A 20,025-nucleotide genomic window follows, 5' to 3' on the forward strand; every position below is an offset into this window, starting at 1 on the left:
CCCCTCTTGGACTGTTGCGAGTTCAAACGAAGAAAAGGACTGATGACTGTAAACAAAGATTTCGAGGGGACCTGCTACTTACTTTAGGGTCCACTAGGCGTCTTGTTGGGGGAGTCTCACAGCAGGGCGGCTTCGAAGAATGCCGTTTATCAAGCCGTGGGGAGTCACTGTGTCACCTCAGTTTACGAAAGCATGTTCGCTACATCTGCAACAAAATGCCATGGTCCAAAGAAATTCAAGAACAAATGACAAATAATGTAACACTGAAAAGGGTTACAAAGCCATTTCTAATGCTTTATGACTCCAGCGAACCATGTTGAGAGCCATTGTCCAGAAATGCCGAAAACATGGAACAGTGGTGAATCTTCGTAGGAGTAGCTATCCTGCAAAAATTATCCCAAAAGCACAGTGACGACTTAGCCAAGAGGTCATAATGGAACCCAGGACTACATCTAAAAAAATGGCATCCATGGCAGAGTTCCAAGGAGAAAACCACTGGTGACCAAAAAACACATAAGGCTCGTCTTACTTTGCAAAAAAATAAATGAAATAAAACAAACAAAACAAAACATCTGAATAATTCAAGACTTTTGGGAGAATATTCTATGGACGGACAAGACAACAGTTGAACCTTTTGAAAGGTGTGTTTCTCATTACATCTGGCATAAATGTAACACAGCATTTCAGAAAAACTAATCACACCAAATGTCAAACATGATGGTGGTCGTGTGATGTTTTTTCCCCCACATAAATAAAATCAGGATTTAAAAACTGTATTTTATGTTTAATTTGGTTATCTTTGTCTGATATTTACATTTGTTTGATGATGTTAAATCATCAAACAAATTGGGAAAATTGTCACGGTCTATATCCGTAAGCTATTGGACTGGACCCAAAAGCAGCCTGAGGCGGAGGAAGTTGATAGAAATGGTTTATTTAGGGATATCTCGGAGGCAGGATATTCGAATGGCCGGAGCAGGGAACAGGAGCTCAGGCAAGAGAAGGAGCTTGGCGGCGTGGCTGGAACAGACAGCGAGGCAGGTGACACGGAAGGAGCACTGGAGGCGAAGAAGAACACAATGGGTAAGCAGAATAGCTGGGATTCGAGTAATTTAAGAGTTGGCCAGTGTACCACGGGTGTACGTCAATACTCTGGTGTCGGATTGCTGGATCTGGCAGGCTAGTCATCCCAGGCTTCTCAGGATGCGCAGCATAGAAGTCACTAATTAAGGAGTCATCCAAAATGAGCTTGCGAAAGATCCTGGAGCGTTCCTCTAGACCATACCCCTCCCGGTCAATAAGAAACTGGAACCCCTTGCCCCTGGGTTCCACATCCAGGATACGAGACACCGTGAAGGCAGGATGATTGTCGATGACATGGCTAAGGGTACGAATAGGGCTAAGGGTACGAGTAGAGACAGGCTTGAGCAAAGATACATGGAACGTTGGATGGATCTTGAGGGAGCTTTAATTGAACAGATGTAGGATTGATAACATTCGTGATCGGAAAGGGACCAATGAATCGTGGCGTGACCTTACTTGATTTGGTCTGGAGGGGAAGGTCGTGGGAGGAGCGCCACACCAATTGACCCACCTTGTAAATTGGCGTAGGGGAGCGATGCAAGTCTGCTAACCGCTTGTTCCTTTCGGCTGTGCGACCCAAGGCAGGCCTGACTTCCTTCCAAATGGAATGGACCTGTCGTAGGTGCTCCCTCACTGAAGGAACCGCCACAGTGTGCTCTTGTTCCTTAAACAGGGGTGGTTGGAAACCATAACAAGCCATGAATGGAGACATACCTGTGGCGGAGCTGGTGAGGAAATTATGGGCATATTCCACCCACAGGAGAAAGGTGGTCCAGGAGGCAGGGTTGCGTGCAGCCACGCAACGTAAGGCGGACTCCAGATTCTGATTCGCCCACTCCGTCTGGCCGTTAGATTGTGGATGGTAACGAGACGACAGACGGGCTGCTGCGCCCACCGCCTTACAGAATTCCGTCCAAACCTGGGAGGAGAATTGAGGACCTCGGTCCGAGACGATGTCAATGGGGATGCCGTGGAGCTTAAACACATACAGGACTCAGAGGTTAGCGGTCTCAAAGGCAGAGGGCAACTTGGGAAGGGGTATGTAAATGACACACTTGGAGAAACGATTGAAAATGGTAAGAATGATGGTGTTACCTTCTGAGGGGGGCAGGCCAGTAACGAAGTTCAAAGCGATATGGGACCAAGGCCAGCTCGGGATGGGTAAGGTGCTCAGCAGACCAGCTGGGGACAGATGTGAAGTTTTCCCTCGGGCACAGATGGAGCAGGCATGGATGAATTCCCAGGTGTTTTTAACCAGGCTGGGCCACCAGAAGTGTTGTTGACTGAACTGGATGGTGCGGGTGATTCCGGGGTGACAGATAAGCTTGGAATTGTGGGCCCACTAATGGACATCAGAGTTTGGCACGGACAGTCTGTTAGGAGGAGAGAGTAGAGAGAGGGCATCAGGCTTGCCGTTACGTGAACCAGTGTGGAAGGAGAGGCTGAAGTTAAACCAGCTGAGGAATAATGCCCAACGAGCTTGACGGGGGTTCAACCGATTAGTGGAACGGAGGTAAGCAAGATTCTTGTGGTCAGTCCAGATGATGAATGGTCCCTTCCAGCCAATGCCTCCATTCTTCTAGAGCCCAGACGATGGCTAGCAGCTCCTGATTTCCGACATCATAATTGCGTTCCGATGGAGAGAGGCGATGTGAAAAGAAGGCACAGGGATGAGGTTTTTGGGATTCAGGGTCTTTCTGCGAGAGGATGGCCCTCGCTTCAGTGTCAGAGGTGTCAACTGCCACAACGAATTGGAGGGAGGGGTCTGGGTGTCTCAGGATGCGGGCATTTGTGAATAATTCCTTTAGGCGCCGGAAGGCGCCTAAAGGCAGGAGTCCACTGGAAAGGAGAGCTGGTGAAAGTGAGGCTGGTGAGCGGAATGGCCACTTTGGTAAAAATTGGCAAATCCCAGTAAATGTTGCAGCTCTTTGCGGATAGAGGGAATGGGCCAGTCAACGACTGCTTGAATTTTCTCGGGGTTCAGTTGTAGTTGTCCCTTGGCGATGACGTATCCTAGCAAGTGCACAGAGGTAAGGTGGAATTCGCATTTCTCAGGTTTGACGAAGAGATGGTTCTCAAGGAGACGCTGAAGGATTTAGCGGACATGGTGGCGATGTTTTTCAACAGAGCGGGAGAAGAGAAGGATAATCTAAATAGACAAAGATGAACCGGTTCATCATATCACGGAGGACTTCATTGATCAAGGTTTGGAGCATTGGGGCGTTGGTTAACCCAAAGGGCATGACAAGATACTCAAAATGTCCGAGGGGTGTAAGGCGGTTTTCCATTCTTCCCCCTCCTTAATGCGGATGAGATGAGAGGCGTTGCGCAGGTCCAACTTGGTGAATATTTGGGCGTTGCAGAGGGGTTTGAAGGAAGGGTCTGAGAGGCCGTGGGACTTTATTTTTTTAAATAAATTATTGAGGCCTTGGAACTCAATGCAGGGGCGAAGAGTGGTGTCTTTTTTATCAACAAATAAAAATCTGGCCCCCAGCGGGGAAGAAGAGGGTCAGATAAGTCCGGAGGCAAGGGAGTCACAGATATATATATATATATATATATATATATATATATATATATATACACTCCGGTTTCCTCCAACATCCCAAAAACATGCAATAATTGGAGACTCTAAATTGCCCGTAGATGTGACTGTGAGTGCGAATGGTTGTTTGTTTGTATGTTCCCTGCGATTGGCTGGTAACCAGTTCAGGGTGTACCCCTCCTCCTGCCTGATGACAGCTGGGATAGGCTCCAGCACGCCTGCGACCCTAGTGAGGAGAAGCGGCTCAGAAAATGGATGGATGGATATTATATTAGATATATAATTGGGAGTCCATGGGTTCCTTTTCTGGGCGTGAAAGGTTATAGAGGCGGCTGGAGGGCAGAGGGGGAGTGAGATGGCAAGGTCTTTACTGAAGACAGGGGAGAGGTCGTGGTAGTCTTCCGGAACCCGGGAGAGGTCAACAGGTGTGGTAGGTGGCTGAGGTTTGCTGGAGGGCGCAATGGCCGAAAGAAGACAATGGGAATGACAGAAAGGACTCCACTCGCTGATCGATAGGTGGGTCAAGTCTATGGCGGGGTTTTGCTTCTTGAGCCAGGGTATAGAGCTAATGGAGTTGTCCGGGGAAGGAATGACAAAAAAGTTGGATGCTTTCTCTGTGATTACCTGATATAATAAACGCAAATGGAGCAGTTTGGTGACTGGCAGGGGATATGAGTTGTCCGTCCAGGCCAGTGACTTATGTAAGGGACCTGAAGCGTTTCGAGGGGAAGCGAACATGCAGGAAGCGGGAGCTCGGGCAAGAGAAGGAGCTTGGCGGCCTGGCTGGAACAGACGGCGAGGCAGGTGACACGGAAGGAGCACTGGAGGCGGAGAAGAACACACAGGTGTAAGCACAATCTCTGAGAGTTGAGTAATTTACAAGAGTAATCATGAGAGTTGGCCGGTATACCACGGGTGTACGTCAATACTCTGGCGTATTACTGGATCTGGCAGGCTTAAATGCAGGCAATGATGATGGCTGATAGGGAACAGCTGCGCAGGTGAGTGGGTGGTGGTTACTGGGGATAGAGAGAGAGGGAGGAGAAGGCGAGGCACAAAGCGCCACCCAATTTCTTTTCCCCTTGTGTTAACATTGTCTTAAAGAACAAATGCAGAGGTTACAGACATCTTAATTATTTTATAGGCATGCATAAATTATGTAACCTGTACATCTAATAATAATTTATTCATAATTGTCACTCTACCAGATTTTCACATAAGTACCTGTATATTTGTCATAGTGGCTGTCTGTTGTCATACTAGAGTGGCTCCAACTACCAGAGCTAGAGTAAATTCTTGTGTGTTTTGACATAAATTGATTCTGCCAAGTTGAGCAAGTACTGAGTCCTGTACCATTTCAGGCCTAGGCACCGAAATTGAAGATTTGCACCAAATAATACTGATTAATATCAATATCAATCACTATTTTGATTATTATTACTTTTGATCGATGAGGTCACACATTGCATAATTGTACCTAAAGTATCGGACAAATTGTCACAAAACTTTGGAGTTCAACCCGTCGTCATGCATCACATCCCAAACTGTACAGTTAAACCCCCGCATGTTCACTGTTTGGCATTTGCAAATTTGCCTATTAGCAGATTTATTTTTTAAACTCACTTGTTCGCTATTTTAGTGCTAAGGCCAAAGCGATAAAAGTCAATTACTTAGGCAGCATCGTGTGAAATCTTGGTGTTGTTGTTAGTAGGTTTAATTAATTAATGGTGTTTTTTCGGCTCAGTTTGAGATGTCCTGTTCTGTTGTTGCTCAATGAATGTGCCTTGTGCACAATCAATCGTAGAATTGAAAGTATGATTTTGTTTCTCACCCAAGGGCAGCTACAAAAAGCCGGTGCAGTCTCCATTGCAGTTACCATTTGTCTTTATTCCCTAACATTTATTTATGTGTGTAAAGACCAACATTTAATTTTAATGTTTTATATGGTTTGTGTAAGTTGCTAGTGTGCATATTTGTTTGCCTTTGCAATGTCACATCACTTTGTCCGAGCATGTCATTTCGGCTAATACTATTGTGGAGCCTCATGGGAAGGTGATTTTTTTTTATGTTGAATAATTGAACTACTGATTACAGCTGTTTATTATGTAACATGGGCTCATGATTGTGTATATGCTAGATGCGTGATGTTGATGCTTTGCTGTTTTTTATATAACAGTAAATGAATCAGTGTGCTCTTTTATGAGTCAATGAGTTTTATGAGTTTTGCTGCATTTTTGTGGCATATTTAAGCAATTACAAATCCCTGATGGGGTTGACGTCAATTATTTGGAGATCAGTCTCTATCCCCCCGCGAATAGCAGGGATTCACTGTACACTGTATTGTACTTCAACGTACCTCACAAGCCCTCGGTTCAGTAACCATGAAAGGGTTGATGAAGTGCAAGTTTTGCTTTTTCTGGCTTTTTATGAAACCCTCCATTGTGCACAACGTAGCATAGCGCATGACACCATTTGACTGACTACTGACTATGGCTGAGTTTGGGCTTTTCTCTAGCTGTTTGTGAAAACACTGTGATGTAAACACATGATGTAGCATCATTCACACCTCCATTCCACAATCATCAAAAGTCATGTTTTGCGTTTTCTTTTTTGTTTTGTGGCTTTTTTGCAGCACTTATTCTAAAAGGACATAATTCAACAAAGAGTGTTAAGAAATGGACAGTAGAGGAGGAAACAGGTGTCATATCATCAAAGTTAAGGCAGACTTGTTTTTTTAACAGTTTTTACATCCCGCAATTGGATACTCTCGTACTCGTAGACATCTGACCTCTGTCACCTTTTTATGTGAGAGGAACACAAGTCAAAATTTTATTGGATCACATTAGCATGTTGCATGTTTGAAACAGTACTTGAGAACAGGGCCCAAAATAATATCTTAATCTTTAATACAGGTCAAGTTATGAAATGTATTGCTCATAGATTCGATGTCACTTTCATTTGAACAACAAGTGGCAGTACGTAGTCTGTTTTTTTTTATAGGTCTGGGGGTCTACTCTGTCTCTTCTCAACAAGTGTGTTTTCAGTGTCACTGAATTGAAAAATTATATCCAAATAAATTATAATGTATTAAAAATAAATTACAGGTAGACAAACAGTGTCAACAGCTGGTCATGAAGACTCGGACATTGTGAGCTGCCGCATGGACGAGTGGTGGCGACATATCAAATATTTGATTATATAGTCCAAATTAATCAGAAAATTCCCATCTGCTCGGTTGCAATTAGCTTGTAGGCAAAATTGTCGATACTTTTCCATTAATGAAAGAAAAAAAAAACAATGGTCACTCAAATAAATAAGTTAAGTTGTACAATAAAATGCAATAATGAATAAGAATTCATTGAGAATTAACTAATGAAAATGAGCGATTGTTTTTTTGTGGTGCAACAGAGTTCTTTTGAAATAAGAAATTATTAAAAACAAAAAATAGTGGTACCCTATTTTATTGCACAAACTGTCCTGTGTGGCAACTGACAGCTCCTAATGAATGTATACAATATTGTAAGTCTAAGGGCGTACTCACATTATGCCATTCGAACCGTGCGGGACTTAGACTGCCCATTAAGGTGTGCCATCAATTCTTAATACAATGCTTTCATTTTATTTCCATTGTGCAAGGTGACTATTATCTTAACTAAGTGACCTAGAGGAGGGATCATATTAGTTATAGGATAGTACATTGCGTGCAAATGTGCCCATGCGTGACTGAGCATGCCACGGACCTTTTGATTGGATTAGCTGTCGTTGTTCTGTTCATTTCTATTGTGCATAGTGGTGGTTATCATGAATAATTTGCAGAGGAGTGATCACAATAATTGTAGGAGAAGCTGACTGAGCCAGTGCGTGACTTTCACATATACTTTCGTATTTTCAGCAGTAGTATTTTTTCATATTGTGTAGGGGGGCAGTTTTCTAACTGGCAAGGAACAGTCACATTTCAGTACATGTAATTGTACAACATTGCATACGCATATGCGTGTGGATGATCAATAATGCCGGACCATAATCCCCCTCTTTGAAGCATGCCAAAAGAGAAGTAAGAAACCATATTTGCTTGAGCACGTGTCGGTGCTCTAACAAGGCAAATGGCCTTCAGATGTTAAGGGGGCTGAAGCACAGGATGGATTGTAGTATTCCGTGTTTATGAACATGTTGTATTTGGATACAACCACTGGATCCAACTGAGTCCCATAAATTAGTCTGAAGTGCCAGGCCATAAATTACACGTCTGCTGCACAATTAGATCAGGCAATAATCAATCAATGTTACCATGTCACTGCTTGCCCATTCAAACGAATTGGTACAAGGAATAACATAATGTTATTATTAATTATTAATATATCATACAACTCCAATTCCAATGAAGTTGGGATGTTGTGTTAAACATAAATAAAAACAGAATACAATGATTTGCAAATCATGTTCAACCTATATTTAATTGAACACACTACAAAGACAAGATATTTAATGTTCAAATTGATAAACTCTATTGCTTTAACAACATTCAATAAACGTTTGGGAACTGAGGACGCTAATTGTTGAAGCTTTGTAGGTGGAATTCTTTCTCATTCTTGTTTGATGTACAGCTTCAGCTGCTCAACAGTCCGGGGTCTCCGTTGTCGTATTTTACGCTTCATAATGCGCCACACATTTTCAATGGGAGACAGGTCTTGACTGCAGGTAGGCCAGTCGAGTACCCGCACTCTTTTACTACGAAGCCACGCTGTTGTAACACGTACAGAATGTGGTTTGGCATTGTCTTGCTGAAATAAGCAGGGGCGTCCATGAAAAAGACGTTGCTTGGATGGCATCATATGTTTCTCCAAAACCTGTATGTACCTTTCAGTGTCATGAACGGAACAGAGGCTAGGACCCAAAAATGCAAGACTCCAAAACAAATGGACAGTTTCCAAAAAGAGAGGTTTAATAGACGGGCATAGGTCGGTACACGGGCAGGCAATCCAAGAAGGGCAACAGTATCCAAGAACATGAGGCAAAGAGGCAAGGTCGATAATCGGAACAGGGTCAAAGTCTTACTGTGAGTCTGTGACAAGGAATGCTGGAACGTGACGACAAGGTACAACGAACTGGCAACGAGTGGGAATGAGACACGAGGTTAAATACAATCTGTAATTAGGTATGAACGAGGCACAGGTGGTGAAGATGCTCACAGGAGCAGGTGTGTGAGAAACGAGAGAGAGAGGAAGACAAAACCTGGAACACACACACACACACACACACACACATGACATTCAGCATTAATGGTGCCTTCACAGATGGGTAAGTTACCCATGCCACTGGCACTAATACAGCCCCAAACCATCACAGATGCTGGCTTTTGAACTTTGCGTCCATAACAGTCCGGATGGTTCTTTTCCTCTTTGGCCCAGAGGACACGACGTCCACAATCTCCGAAAACAATTTTAAATGCGGACTCGTCGGACCACAGAACACTTTTCCACTTTGCATCAGTCCATCTTAGATGAGCTCTGGCCCAGAGAAGTTGGCGTATATATATATATATATATATATATATATATGTGTGTGTGTTTGTGTGTGACAGCAATGACAATGTCAAGCTCATCAAAGTTCACCCATTGTCTCCTGGACTTGCTTTAGCTTTACAATTGCTACAGTTATCCAAATAATGGAGAAGTGATCAAAGGATGGCGGCACGGTGGACGACTGGTTAGAGTGTCTGCCTCACAGTTTTGAGGACCGGGGTTCAAATCCAGGCCCCGCCTGTGTGGAGTTTGGTTGTTCTGCCCGTGCCTGCGTGGGTTTTCTCCGGGTTCTACGGTTTCCTCACACTTCCCAAAAACATGCGTGGTAGATTAATTGAAGACTCTAAATTGCCGCTAGGTGTGAATGTGAGTGCGACTGGTTGTTTGTTTATATGTGCCCTGCGATTGGCTGGTGACCAGTTCTGGGTGTACCCCACCTCCCGCCTGAAGATAGCTGAGATAGGCTCCAGCACGCCCGCGACCCTAGTGAGGAGAAGCGGCTCAGAAAATGGATGGATGGATTATAAAATCAAAGTAACTTAAAATGTTATGAAATTGTAATTATAAAGCTAATGCCTGCATTGAATGAGAGTAAGACAGTGGTCATTGGCCCTAGAGAACTGCTGGCCCACCAGGCAAATGCCCAATGGACTGTCCACCCTTGTCTGCCTCAGTGTGCCTTGTGATTAACTGCTGATCCATCTCGAGTGTTCCCCATTTCTCACAATAAATAGGCTGGGATAGACTCAAACTTCCCTGTGACCATGAAAACGATAAGCAATTTAGGAAATGACTGAACGAAAACTATTACCTCATCAAGATGGTTCAAGCAGAATTTGCTTTTTGATGTGTGTACCTAGCCTATTAAATATGTTTCTGAATCTCAAAAGGTAAAAAATCATAAATTCAAGTATGCGCATGAGACACAGGATTAAAATAGCAAACTGTGCCACATATTTACCATATGAGAAATCTTTGTTCTGGAAGCGGCTAAATCCACAATCTGTCTACTTATTCCACATCAATGCATTAGGAATGAGTGCATAATATGGTTTGCATTGCCTTTTTGCATGATTTTCACAATGGGAGATCTCTTGAAAGTAGTAAGTGTTTGCTTCTGGACTGTCATTTGTACGATAGGTTTCCGAAATATATTGTATTGTAGCGTATATTGGTCAAATAAATATGTAATTAATTTAGGAGAAAAGAATAAGGCGGAATCGACGCTTGCGTCACTTCCGGTTTATCGCAATTTTAAGTTCAATTGTTAAAATCAAACTAATGTCTGGAAAGGCCACCACGTCACTGTTTATAAGTATAAACTTTAGGAGAAATGACGAGAAACCCTTTTCTATCAGTCTCGTAAGATGAAGGTTGCTACACTTTATGACATTTTGACTTCTAGATTACAGAGGTTTACTAAAACTCAGAACACACACAAAATACAACCGAGAGTGGAATTTTACGGTATATTTAATGACATCTAAGGAAACACACAGCTACAACTACAAACTACAAAAAGAAAATAGCACTAATGTTAAAAGAAAGAAAGAAAATTAGGCATACGAAAAAGGAAAAGAGGACATCATGTGTGTGGTGGCTGGGCTAAAATAAATGAACATGTGAGCGTTTAATGTGTTGGGTCAGAGCGAGAGAAAGAGAGGACAAAGTTGAGATTTTGTCTGAAGCTAGTAATTTCCCCGAAATTATTAGGCACTAATATTGTAGTCTGGGAAAGTTGCCGCGTTTACTCACGACCGTAAATTCAAGATGTCGGGTGGTCGTCTCTCTTTGGAAGTGGCTCTGGAAGCAAGGTAACATATTTGGTTGCAGACGAAAAAGATGTAGAAAAATAAAAACAAAATACAGGAAGTCTTTGAGTTACGACGTACTCGACCTACGACGTTTCGACTTTACGACGCCCGTGCCTCCTCCGGCATTTTGTCCCCAGCACCATAGTGTTAGCTAGTGCTTGTCTGTGTTTCTGCGCCGGGAGTATCTTTGGCTTTTTCGCCCTCCTTTTTTCACACTGTCAGCAGTAATGGTAAGTACAGCATCTTATTTTTTTATTTTAATGTATTTTAGTTTATTTATACGAAGTGTTAACCTTTCCTGCTACGGTCACCTGACCGTGGTCGGGAGACACAGGGGAGATGCCTTTTTGGTTGTCCTCCTCGGGGTTAACGCCCTTCTCTCGTTACACAGCTGAGCTGGGTGGAGGCAACAATAAAGGCACGAAGCACCGATTTGCTGCTTTAATAGCTTTTGTTAGCTCCTGTGCACATTCAATGTCAACGGGTCATCCGCTAATTGCTACTCTTCCCCGGTCGCCGTCACTACACTTGCCACTGTACACACTCGCACCTCCGCACACTCCTTCCTCCGTCACAGTCCCGCCGGACGACGCCCGCGCAGTCCCGTCTCCCTCACACATCGACGCACACGCCCACACACACTGAGCTTGCTGTCACAATCATGTGGGACAATACCCGTAACAGAAGTATTTTGATGTCAATTTCTACTTTAACGGAGAAATCCGACTTACGCGGAAATTCGGGTTATGTCGCCAGCGTAGGAACGGCACTTGTTCGTAAATCGAGGACTTCCTGTAAAAGAGGCGGGAGAATAACAATGGCTGGTCGTCACGCCTTCTTGGGAGAACCGGACGTCTCTCGTCCTTGCCTCTTTTTGTGACTCGCTGGCAATTTCAGAGCGATTCCGCTTGGCTTGGAGCGTACCTGGTACCTTCGTAGTAGCGGCTCTGATCGCCTAGCGGAGGGCCACGTTTAGGCTGGGAAGCCATGTCGGTTTCATTCCGGCTCGCGGTTACCAAACCCTGTGCCTGCACAAAAAGGGGAAACTGGGGAGGGGTGGCCGACAACCACCCTGGCTAGCGAGCGGCCAGCAAGGTAAGAGGAGAGGGGAAAAAAACACAACACTAGACTGCGGGAGAAGGTGTGAGTTAAATACCCCAGAGGCGGTGCGTTGGAAGACTTGGAGAAAACCACACCCTTCAGCCTGAATCTTGTCTACAAATTTGATCTACTGGGTTTAAAATAATATTAATCTAAAACACTCCCAACTTTGTACTCTCACGCTTAGAATTATTGTTTAAACTTTGGTCGTGGCAGATCGCTTGCTGATTGTTCAATACAACATTTCGTACTGTTTGATTTCAAATCACGAGGAACAGCTTTCAAATTCTTGCAGAAGACCTGTCAAACAGACAATAGTGACACAGACACCAAGGCATACATTTGGAATATTTCTACAGAGTTTGTAAGATATTAAAACGGACATTTTATCTTCCGTTAACAAACATCAAAGGCAAGTCCACGGGTCAGACCTTGCAGTTCCTCTCAATGCCAGTGGGTGGCGCCTCACGTGCATGTTTGAATATTAGTCACATAGTCTCCTTGGAGACTTGGAGTCTTTTGAAGCCAGGAGTCAAGATTGAAGAAGTTGCTAATTAGGTTAAAGTCCACTTGACGTACACCAGGCATTCTCCTAGTGCCCGTCTCACAGCAGGGCAGCATGGAGGAATGGGGTTATAGATATACATATAGTTTATATATTTTTATACAGTATATTTGGAATGATCAGGTCGACTTGTCGGGTGGAATTTCTGATGACAGGACATTTCCTCTTATTTGCCCAGCAGAGGCCTAGCCTATCTGGTGATATTAGTCAATCAAAATTCCAACCTAAGAAGACTTCAACTTAAAAATTTCAAATCTTAACAATACGCCATACACATCATTTTTAACCACCGAAGTATTTTCTAAACATTATTACATGTATACTTAGCTGGGACTAAAGTTGAATTTGAGGGAGAAAAAAAGTTGTCTGCTGATTATAAAGAAAAGTCTGTATAGTTATTTTACTGTAAAGCATTGGGAAATGTTGGTGCTTGAATGTTTTTTCTAGTTATTCTATTTAAAAAGCAAAAATCTTTTGACCACCAGTAGTAAAGCAAACACCTCCTGGATCCTCTCCTCTGGATCTATAAACAAATAGTAGCCATCAATCAGTGTCAGGATCGTCCTTCCCCAGTCCAGATGGGCGGGGGAGACGGGTGGGGGTGTCACTGCAAGTTACTGTCCGTCCCTCCTGCATGCCTCCACTCCCTCTCACTCACATCAAACAGACCTGACAGGCCACCAGCTACAGTCCAAAGGGGCACAATGTCATTTTTTTTTTCATTATTTATTTGTCTTTTTTTTGGGGGGGGGGGGGGGGGGGGTCACTTATTGAGGGGACACAGTTATATAGCTTCGAGCATCTTTGTTTTGTTTGTTGACTGGCAGACGGTGTGCTGTCATTCGGCAGCTAAGAGGACGATAGCTGACAAATAATTTCATAACTGTGCAGCAGGCCGTTTGAGGGTCAGGCCCTAGTTCCTGTTCTCTCTATTTAACGTGATTTAATGTAAAGTATTATTAGTATTAAAAATCATAATTTATCTTAGTAACTCAGTTAGGGCTGTATTCTCCCATGCGCACAAGAGGGAAAAGGCTGGCAGCTGTACACCTTTCTGGCTGTGCTGTATTCCCCCATCGACTCAAGTCTGTTTTTTATGCACCTTCATTGAAGATACATGCTCTGGGTCAAGCAATACTAAAATCTGGCGTTCCCTGTCAAATCTGACCTTCTGGGTATTTTCCCATCAATTTAAGCGATTTTCTTCTTACACGCTTCTGAGGCTGTATTAAGTCAAGCACACCGGGAAGGTGAAACTAATATACACATGAAGTTTGGATGCATTTACAGTTTATTGTACAAACCCCAATTCCAATGTAATTGGGACAGTGTGTAAAATGTAAATCAATACAGAATACAATGATTTGTAAATCATTTTAACCTTCATTCAATTGAGTACACAATTATTGAGTACACAATTATTGTTCAAACTGATACATTTTGTGAATTTGTTTTGCAACTATTCAGTCATATTTATTTTATGCCAGAAACACATTCCAAAATCACCTTTCCTTTTAAAACCACTCAATAAGCGTTTGGGAACCGAGAACACTAATTGTTGAAGCTTTGTAGGTGGAATTATTTCCGATTCTTGCGTGATGTACACCTTCAGTTGCTCAACATTCTGGGGTCTCCATTGCTGTATTTTGCGCTTCATAATGCGCCACACATTTTCAATGGGAGACAGGTCTGGACTGCTGGCAGGCCAGTCTCGTATCACACTCTTTTACTACTTTTACGTGCAGAATGTGGCTTGGCATTGTCTTGCTGAAATAAGCAGCGACATCCCTGAAAAAGATGTCGTTTAGATGGTAGCATATGTTGCTCCAAAACCTGAATGTCCCTTGCAGCATTAGTGGTTCCTTCACAGATGTTCAAGTTACCTATGCCATTGGAACTAACACACCCCCATACCATCAGAGATGCTCGCTTTTGAACTTTGCGCTGATGACAATCCGGATGGTCCTTTTCCCCTTTGGCCCGGAGAACACTATATTCATGATTTCCAAAAACAATTTGAAATGTGGACTCATCAGACCATAGCGCACTTTTCTACTTTGCTTCAGTTCATGTAAGATGAGCTCAGGCCCAGAGAAGCTGGCGCCGTTACTGGATGTTGTTGCTGCATGGCTTCTGTTTTGCATGGTTGTAGATATAGCAATGACCTGTGTTAACTGACATTGTTTTTTTAAGTGTTCTTGAGCCCACGTGGCAATTGCCTTTACACAATAATGCCAGTTTTAAATGCAGTCCCGTCTGAGGGATCGAAGGTCACGGGTATTCAATGTTAGTTTTCAGCCTGGCCGCTTACATGCACAGGTTCCTCAAGATTCTCTGAATCTTTTGATGATATTATGGACAGTATATGATGGAAATTCCTTACAATTGCACGTTGAGAGGCTGCACGGTAGACGAGTGGTTAGCACATCTGCCTCACAGTTCTGAGGACCGGGGTTCCAATCCTGGCCCCGCCTGTGTGGAGGTTGTATGTTCTCCCCGTGCCTCCGTGGGTTTTCTCCGGGTACTCCGTTTTCCTCCCACATCCCAAAAACATGCGTGGTAGGTTGATTGAGGACTCTAAATTGCCCTTCAGTGTGAATGTGTGCGCGAATGGTTGTTTGTTTCTATGTGCCCCGCGATTGGCTGGCGACCAGTTCAGGATGTACCCCGCCTCTCGCCCGAAGAATGCTGGGATAGGCTGCAGCATGCCCGCGACCCTAGTGAGGATAAGCGGAAAGGAAGATGAATGAATGAATGAATCTACGTTGAGAAACATTGTTCTTAAACTGTCGGACTATTTGCTCAGAGAGTTGTTCACAAAGTGGTGAACCTCACCCCATCCTTGCTTGTGAACAATTGAGCCTTGCGGGATTGCTTGTTTTATACCAAATCATGACACTCACCTGTTTCCAATTTACCTGTTCACATGTGGAATGTTCCAAACAAGTTTTTTTTTGAGCATTCTTCAACTTTCCCAGTCTTTTGTTGCACCTGTCACAACTTTTTGGGAAAGTGCTGCAGGCATCAAATTCAAAATGAGCGAAATTTGCCAATTTTTTTTTTAAAAACTAACGGTCATCAGTTCGAACATTAAACATCTTGTCTGTGTAGTGTATTCAGTTGACTATAGGTTGAAAAGGATTTACAAATCATTGTATTTTATTTTTAGTTATGTTTTGCACAATGTCCCAACTTCATTAGAATTGGGTTTGTAAACGAGACTTTCAGAAAGCTATCACATGTATTTGTCCTCGCACTCTTACAAGTGGAAAATGTAAAATAAAGGAAAAATATTGTTGTTTCAAGTTATTAACCTTGTTGTACATTTTACATGTACACTCATTTGAAAAGTGGCACGATAGGTACATACCTTCATCTGTATCTACTCCACGCTCCTCTTCAAGCACATCCACTGTTGGGAGCGTGGATGCAACTTCTTCCTCCAGTGCAGTTAAATTTGCTGGTAGCTGGTGGGCCACCTCCAACTCCTTGTGCGCCTGTGGTACACGGAGATTTTCTTCTTCGCGGAGGTCAGTGAAGCCTCTTTATTTGTGCTGCAACACAGTGGCGGAACAGTTCCACCCTCAAATGCCAGCGACATCCTGGGCAATTTTGACCCAGGTAGTGGCCTTTTGGTGAGAACCAGCCTTCAGCCTTCCCTGGCCAAACATAACTCTATCGTGCCTTTTATCAACTGCACCTGCACCGTCACGTCTTCATCCTTGAACCTTGGAATTTAGACTCATATTCCTTTGACCAATTTGAGTCCTTTTATACTTGAATTAGACTATTCTTTGGCTAATAGCGAAGCATTACTAAGTTCCTAATGAATTTAATGCAATCTAGTGTGTGTGGTAATTAGCTTCACCAATTACTAATTGATATGAATAATCTAAAGCACAGTAGGCACACCTCCTTTTTTTTTTTTTTTTTTTTATTGATGACCCTCCAAACATGCATAGTCATAAGAACATCCATCGATCCATCCATTTTCTACCACTTATCCGGGTCGGGTCACGGGGGCAGTAGCTTTAGCAGGGAAGCCCAGACTTCCCTCTCCCCAGCCACTTCATCCAGCTCTTCCGGAGGGATCCCGAGGCGTTCCCAGGCCAGCCGAAGGACGTAGTCCCTCCAGCGTGTCCTGGGTCGTCCCCGGGGTCTCCTCCCGGTGGGACGTGCCCAGAACACTTCACCAGGGAGGCGTCCGGGAGGCATCTGAATCAGATGCCCCAGTCACCTCATCTGGCTCCTCTCAATGCGGAGGAGCAGTTGCTCTACTCTGAGATCCTCCCGGATGACCGAGCTTCTCACCCTATCTCTAAGGGAGAGCCCTGCGGAGGAAACTCATTTCGGCCGCTTGTATCCGGGATCTCGTTCTTTTGGTCACGACCCACAGCTTATGACCATAGGTGAGGGTAGGAACGAAGATCGACCGGTAAATTGAGAGCTTCGCTTTTCGGCTTAGCTCCTTCTTTATCACAACGGACCGATACAAAGTCCGCATCAGTGCAGACGCTGCACCGATCCGTCTGTCGATCTCCCGTTACATTCTTCCCTCACTCGTGAACAAGACCCCAAGATACTTGAACTCTTCCACTTGGGGCAGGATCTCATCCCCGACCCGGAGAGGGCATGCCACCCTTTTCCGACTGAGGACCATGGTCTCAGATTTGGAGATGCTGATTCTCATCCCAGCCGCTTCACACTCGGCTGCGAAATGCTCCAGTGAGAGTTGGAGCTCACGGCTTGATGAAGCCAACAGAACCACATCATCAGCAAAAAGCAGAGATGCAATACTGAGGCCACAAAACCGGACCCCCTCTACGCCTTGGCTGCGCCTAGAAATTCTGTCCATAAAAGTTATGAACAGAATCGGCGACAAAGGGCAGCCTTGGCAGAGTCCAACCCTCACCGGGAACGAGTCCGACTTACTGCCGGATATGCGGACCAAACTCTGACTCCGGTCGTACAGGGACCGAACAGCCCGTATCAGGGGGTTCGGTACCCCATACTCCTGAAGCACCCTCCACAGGACTCCCCGAGGGACACGGTCGAACGCCTTCTCCAAGTCCACAAAACACATGTAGACTGGTTGGGCGAACTCCCATGCACCCTCGAGGACCCTGCCGAGGGTGTAGAGCTGGTCCACTGTTCCACGGCCAGGACGAAAACCACACTGCTCCTCCTGAATCTGAGATTCGACTTCCCGACGGACCCTCCTCTCCAGCACCCCTGAATAGACCTTACCAGGGAGGCTGAGCAGTGTGATCCCCCTGTAGTTGGAACACACCCTCCTGTCCCCCTTCTTAAAAAGGGGGACTACCATCCCAGTCTGCCAATCCAGAGGCACTGTCCCCGATGTCCACGCGATGTTGCAGAGGCATGTCAACCAGGACAGCCCCACAACATCCAGAGCCTTTAGGAACTCCGGGCGAATGTCATCCACCCCCGGGGCCCTGCCACCGAGCAGCTTTTTAACTACCTCGGTGACCTCAAACCCAGAGATAGGAAAGCCCGCCTCAGAGAACCCACACTCTGCTTCCTCATGGGAAGGCGTGTTGGTGGAATTGAGGAGGTTTTCGAAGTATTCTCCCCACCGACTCACAACGTCCCGAGTCGAGGTCAGCAGCGCCCCATCCCCACTATACACAGTGTTGGTGGTGCACTGCTTTCCTCTCCTGAGACTGTCGGATGGTGGACCAGAATTTCCTCGAAGCCGTCCGGAAGTCTTTCTCCATGGCCTCACCGAACTCCTCCCATACCCGAGTTTTTGCTTCAGCGACCACCAGAGCTGCATTCCTGCTTGGCCACCCGGTACCCATCAGCTGCCTCAGGAGTCCCACAGGCCAAAAAGGCACAATAGGACTCCTTCTTCAGCTTGACGGCATCCCTCACCGTTGGTGTCCACCAACGGGTTCGGGGATTGCTGCCACGACAGGCACCGACCACCTTACGGCCACAGCTCCGGTCGGTCGCCTCAGCAATGGAGGCGTGGAACATGGTCCACTCGGACTCGATGTCCCCAGCCTCCCCCGGAACATGAGCAAAGTTCTGTCGGAGGTGGGAGTTGAAACTCCTTCTGACAGGGGATTCTGCCAGACGTTCCCAGCAGACCCTCACAATACGTTTGGGCCTGGCACATCGGACCGGCATCTTCCCCCACCATCGGAGCCAACTCACCACCAGGTGGTGATCAGTTGACAGCTCCGCCCCTCTCTTCACCCGAGTGTCCAAGACATGTGGCCGCAAGTCCGATGACATGACCACAAAGTCGATCATCGAACTGCGACCTAGGGTGTCCTGGTGCCAAGTGCACATGTGGACACCCTTATGCTTGAACATGGTGTTCGTTATGGACAATCCATGACGAGCACAGAAGTCCAATAACAGAACACCACTCGGGTTCTGATCGGGAGGGCCGTTCCTCCCAATCACGCCCTTCCAGGTCTCACTGTCATTGCCCAAGTGAGCATTGAAGTCCCCCAACAGAACAATGGAGTCCCCAGCGGGTGCGCTCTCCAGCACCCCCTCCAAGGACTCCAAAAAGGGTGGGTACTCTGAACTGCTGTTTGGTGCATAGGCACAAACAACAGTCAGGACCCGTCCCCCCACCCGAAGGCGGAGGGAGGCTACCCCCTCGTCCACCGGGGTGAACCCCAACGTACAGGTGCCGAGCCGGGGGGCAATAAGTATACCCACACCTGCTCGGCGCCTCTCACCGTGGGCAACTCCAGAGTGGAAGAGAGTCCAACCCCTCTCGAGAGGACTGGTACCAGAGCCCAAGCTGTGTGTGGAGGCGAGTCCGACTATGTCTAGTCGGAACTTCTCGACTTCACACACCAGCTCGGGCTCCTTCCCTGCCAGAAAGGTGACATTCCACGTCCCTAGAGCCAGCTTCTGTAGCCGGGGATCGAATCGCCAAGGTCCCCGCCTTCGGCCACTGCCCAGCTCACACTGCACCCGACCCCTATGGGCCCTCCCACAGGTGGTGAGCCCATGGGAAGGGGGACCCACGTTACCCTTTCGGGCTGTGCCCGGCCGGGCCCCTTGGGTGCAGGCCCGGCCACCAGGCGCACGCCTTCGAGCCCCACCACCAGGCCTGGCTCCAGTGGGGGGCCCCGGTGACCCGCGTCCGGGCAAGGGAAAACGAAGTCCATTGGTTGTCATCATCATTAGGGGTCTTTGAGCCGTGCTTTGTCTGGTCCCTCACCTAGGACCTGTTTGTCATGGGTGACCCTGCCAGGGGCATAAAGCCCCAGACAACTTAGCTCCTAGGATCACTGGGACACACAAACCCCTCCACCACGACAAGGTGACGGCTCAAGGAGGGGCATAAGAACAGTGTTCTGAATAAATAATAAAACTCTCTCCTTCAAAGTAGGCCTTTTCAAATGT

At 45.8% G+C, this 20,025-nt stretch overlaps 1 protein-coding gene across 15 annotated transcripts in view; it reads left to right on the forward strand.

The window, feature by feature from the left end:
• cadpsa (Ca2+-dependent activator protein for secretion a) overlaps window positions 1-20,025 on the forward strand; it is a 215,140-nt gene that overhangs the window by 64,579 nt on the left and 130,536 nt on the right. The gene's annotated exons all lie outside the window — the stretch shown is intronic.

This window comes from Phycodurus eques, chromosome 10, assembly GCF_024500275.1.
Source record: "Phycodurus eques isolate BA_2022a chromosome 10, UOR_Pequ_1.1, whole genome shotgun sequence".
Classification (NCBI taxonomy): domain Eukaryota; kingdom Metazoa; phylum Chordata; class Actinopteri; order Syngnathiformes; family Syngnathidae; genus Phycodurus; species Phycodurus eques.